The sequence below is a fragment of the Prunus mume genome, linkage group LG8, assembly GCF_029339155.1.
Source record: "Prunus mume cultivar Tortuosa linkage group LG8, ASM2933915v1, whole genome shotgun sequence".
In the NCBI taxonomy this organism is placed as follows: Eukaryota; Viridiplantae; Streptophyta; class Magnoliopsida; order Rosales; family Rosaceae; genus Prunus; species Prunus mume.
Window position 1 is genome coordinate 221,847 of NC_142705.1, and position 5,000 is coordinate 226,846.

Consider the following 5,000-nt stretch of genomic DNA (forward strand, 5'->3'; position numbering starts at 1 on the left):
TATGCTTTTCCCCGCTCGGCATGCTTTAACTCTATCGACAGCATTTTTGGTGTCCAGACCAGTAGCAGCAGCAGCGTCGGTTAAGGCTCGTTCCGAAAGAGATATATGTGGAGCGGTTCCAGTCCCTCTTTGGAGGGACTTACGCCAGCTTCGGTCAGCAGAGTTACCCTCCACTCAGCCATGTAAAACACGGTTTCGTATACCCCTAATTCTGAAATTAGTGTGGCTTTTTGGGGCTCCTCGTGGAAAGCTTTGCGGTTAATAATCGAATAAGTAATCCAATCTTCCTCACGCTCTTTAGTTCATCTTGGTAGAACAAGGAAAAAGCCTATGTGGTGGGTTCGACTCCCACAGGAGCGCACATTAATTACCAATCAGCTGCTTTTCATTAAAGGAAGGGCATGATTAAATCTACTATGATATTATTTCGCGGTCCTGATTGAATGAATCAACTATTTAATTTCATAGTCAATTTCTCCATCGGCTATATGGCATCTATTTTTCAAGTGCGAGAGATTGCCCCGGGGTCACATTTTTTCTTCTTTGAAAGATGGGAACGGGGGATCAACTCAATAATCATTGATAATAATGGCATTTCACTTCCGCGGCCTGTAACACATGATCAAGCCGTGCCCCTCCTTAAGCCTCTTTCTTCGTTCGTAATCAAGCCGAAGGAAGCAAGGATGATTGCTAGCCTATAAGTGTAAAGAAAGGATAGTCTTTCTCTAATCTTTTTAATCTTTTTTGAATTGGGACCTATCGGATTACCTCAGCTAGCTCTTCATAAAAGTTTAAACAAAAAAGTAAGTAATTAATCCTATCTTTCTTCAGTCGGCTGTAAAGGAAGCTCAGCTCATTAGTGCCAAAAGCGGAAAGCAAGGCAGGGAAGCTAATTGCGACAGTCAAGGCAGGCAGACAAGAAAGACAGGTCAAGGTTGCTCAAAGATGCCAGTAGTCGCAGCTGAAAGAAAAAAAAGAGGAAGACAGCCGCCGTGAAAGCGTTCCACTCGCGCTTCTTTCTGTAAAGAGAATCACCCCTATCTGTTAAGGTAGCTTGCTTACTTAGTGCTTGCGCTAAGGAATACGGTAAGGAAGGGAAACTAAGGCAGCTAAACCACTAGTACGAAGGAGCGAGCGCGTTCTATCCACTAACCATGTAAAAAAAATGATGGGTAGAATGGCGCGGCGCTGTAGGAATCGGTCGGATTCGAACCGACGAATAGAAGTTTTGCAGACTCATGCCTTAGCCACTTGGCTACGGTTCCCTATCAATTCTATGTCTTTCCCCCTTAGCGCAAGCACTAAGTAAGCAAGCTACCTTTCCTTCCTTCTTTTCCTGGAGAGCTCTAATGTGACCTTAGTACTCTGTAAGCCAATGATGGTTAGTGCTCTAGAAGCCCCTGTCTTGTATTAATCTCTTTTCTTTCCGAGTCTACTTGACTTCTTTTTTTTTCTTTATGCTGTTCTGTTCGGAAAGACCTGTAAGTGGTTTTGGCATATCTTATGCAATCGATTGATTCTATCAGGTCCATTCTTCGGTAGTGCATAGGCTCCGGCTTCTTCCTCTAGCCGAGCCACTACTTGCGTGTGTGTAATTCATGGCAGTTTTTTATTATGGAGCTATTCTCTTTCTTGGATTTTCTTATAGTAGAGAGCGGTAAGTTAGTGCTGTTCTAAGGAAGTGGTAGCTGTTCCAGTACACAAACAAGGTGGGTTGGGGTTTAGGAGGTATTTTGAGCGCATGCTTGTTGCTTTAATAGAGAAAGGGCTTGGCATTTCACTCTTTGTTTCGGGGTTGTCACGGATTGGCCGGCCATACGGATAAGGAAGTCCAAGGAGTTTTTTCTTTTTGGAGGTTTCAAATCACATTAGCCATTCCATTCCTTCCGGATAACCTAAAACATGCAGGCCTACCTAAGAAAGAATAGAAAGGGTACTTTCTGATTTGAAAAAAGGGTTATATTACGATGTATACGATGAGATAAGAAGAATAAAACTGGCTCTTCTCTTGAGCCTATTTTGTTTGATTGATCTTGCCACTTAGAACTGGTAGGTAGGTCTGTCTTTCTCTGGATCCCGCTGAGCTGAAAGACATGAGACATAGATATAAAATCGTTTAGATCCGGACCGGGCTCTCGAAAGCTCATGTGACCGGAGGTGGGAAGATATGGGCTGGAAAAGCATGTTAATAATCACCGCAGGCCCTTATGCCCTGAGTTCTCAGCTTCTCCCCAGAAGTGGAACTAACTGGAGGGTCGGTATGCGAAGAGGGGTCTCCCTTGTAACAGGAGTGAAGAATGACCCGACCCGGCCACAAGAAGACAGGCAGAGTGGCGGGGCAATGGTACCAGACGTTAAGGAGAGAGAAGTGAGTTGGTCTCGACGAGAGCCCAGGCGAGTCTCGTGTGTGAGAGTCTGACCGGGATTAAGGATATAGTTCCCTTCCTGGTCTGGGTTAGGGTTCCAAACCTGCCATATCCCCTAAAGCCCCAGAGCTCGAGGTCTACTTCTACCTAAATACATACAGCTTGCCTTACCACCATTTCAGAGCCAAGCCTCCCTTTCTGATAGAGGGGAGTGAGAAAGAGATTTTTTTTTCGGATCGCCTAATTCAATAGCTCAAAAATAGGTGGAGTTCGCCCTTTGAAGCACATAGTTAAGTGTTGCAACAGGGGGGTTGTTCAGCGAACGGGAAGCAAACAAAGTCTCCATACCAACATTGAAGGCTTCGCAGCTATCCGGAAGAGAGCCTTACTCTATAGGGGTGCTAACGCTTTACTAATATAATATCAAGTAAGGGCTCTTCTTCTGTTCTACGAATCTAACTAATCTATACTACTACTAACTATAGTCAGACTAGGTCTTCTAGAGGGAACTAGCATAGTATGGTTTATATATTTTGTGCTACTAGAACCACAAGCCGCACTATACTTGCCTGAACCTCCTAAACGAAGTACGCTTTGGCGAGCGAGAAGCAGCCGGGTATAGGAGAAGGGGCGGTTGGCTTAGTAAAGATAGTAAATAGTTCAACTTGGTGGATAGTTCCTCGGCTCGGTTGAGTAATGTAGTTCGCTCGGCTCGCAGCGGGCTTGTTCTAGTGGAAAGAGATTTCTCTCTGGGAAAAACACATAAGATTTGTTCGCTAGAGCTTCATCACTGAATAATGGTGGCTTGACTTTTTGGAGAACTTCTTCGCGTGGGCGGCGTACGTACAAGGTAGTTTACTTGCTTACTTTAAAGAGGGAGGGGGTGTTAGAAATAAGCCACCGCCCGACGACGGTTTACAACACAGAGCGACCCGGGACATCGAGCGAAGAGCTCCAATGCGCGTATTCGGAGCTACGCGGATGCCGTAGTCGCAGAAGCCGGATCAACATCATGACAACGGCATTCTGGAAACTGTTAGGCCAGCCACAATTGGTCTAATGTCTGGGTGCGTATGGCGGTACACTGAGAGCACCTTTCAAGTCGGCTGACAAAGAAAAAAGGGTTTCGTCGTCTTTTTCCCGCTTTCACCTGCGATTGCGAAGGGATTTGAGGCCGGTTTTCAATTCGCTTCTCTCTCTCCGGCGAGGTTTGACTTCGCGTGGTGGGAAGGCCTTCGCTATTCGCATCTTCCCGTCCAGCAAAGAAAGTGAAGGGGAGCGGACAGCAAGTTGGAGGACGCTGCGGAACCGCGTAATTGATCCATCTGCGCTATTCCCTAATTGAAGCAAGTTAGAAAGCCTTCAGAGCCTCAGCCCCTACCATTTTTTGAATAAAATGAAAGCTGACTAGCAATCGCTCGTTTTTCTTATTAGCATGGGATTGGATGTTAATAATGAAAGACAGAACATCTATTAGAAGGCAATCCCCGGGGAATTCCTATCGATTTCCGATGGATAACAATCCATATTTCTCGCTCTCGCTCTTTCTCCCAATCAATCGCGAGGGTTCCGGGCATGAGAACGCAAGTTCCGGAATCGAACAAAACGTCCGAGGACGAAAGAAAAAATGCTCCGCGGGGAACTCGTTTCATGTCGGCGTATTCGTGCCGGTTAGACGTCGGCCATGAAATCCATCACTATACCGAGCAGATCCCGGGCATTCACATCTCGGTCAAACGGAACTATGCGCGGTTCTCTCGTGAATCGCCTTCAGCAAGGTATGGCATTCAGGGTCTGAACCCGGGGAGAAATCTTTCTTCATAGATACAAGACATTCGTTGCTGATCTAAAAAAGATCTTATCCTGTGGGCGTTAGCGGACGTTTTTCATTCTTCAACCGGTCCTTAGTAGCGTTTCCAAAGTCAACCTAACCGGTTACTTTTGTGGAGACGCGCTAAAACAGGCCTATAGGTTCGCCTTTCTAATAGAAGAAGAGTAGATAATTAGATATAATAAGTATATATAATTAGCCAGATCATCTGAAGCATGAACAGAATCACCTTTGTTCCGAAGGCCTAGCGAGTTAAGCGAGTTCCTTTTTTTTTTTCAAGGAGGTCTTTTTCTTTCCCCGGACCGATGACTCGCTTGTTCAGTACTGCTAAAACTATTATAGGAGTATGCCGTCCCCTCGGGACTACCAGTAGTTTTGGTTGTTGAATCTCGTGCAAGTTAGGTTGTGGTTGTATTGGCTGCAAGCGGAACGTAGGCGCTTTAGGTGTGTGTTGACCATGCACTCTCGCGTCATGTAATGTCGTATGTATGATAGAGGTGGTGTGGTGATTGATCTCAATGCTAATGGTTATCCCCAAGGTTCAACGAATGAATGGGGCTATGATTGTACCCGGATAGAGATGACGGTCTTCCTCTGATGTCTCCAAGCCGGCCATAATAGAATAGATAGGCGAAGCAGCCAATAGCAGTCTGTTCTCGCCTATCGATAGATAGTAGGTTGCTTCCAAGCTCAAACCATTTGAAACTGAATTGCTACTTTATTCTTGTTATTGATAGAGTGGTATTCTCCGCCCTAAAGTAGAGGGAGAGAACTGGAAGAGAGAAGGGAAAAGAGCACACAAA

At 45.6% G+C, this 5,000-nt stretch overlaps 1 protein-coding gene across 1 annotated transcript in view; it reads left to right on the forward strand.

The window, feature by feature from the left end:
* The window catches only part of LOC148914441 (uncharacterized), a 13,123-nt gene that overhangs the window by 1,470 nt on the left and 6,653 nt on the right, over positions 1 to 5,000 (forward strand). The window contains exon 1 of the mRNA XM_089042566.1: positions 1 to 5,000. This exon is cut by the window's left edge and continues 1,470 nt beyond it; it is cut by the window's right edge and continues 6,653 nt beyond it. The gene's annotated coding sequence lies outside the window, so the exon portion shown is untranslated.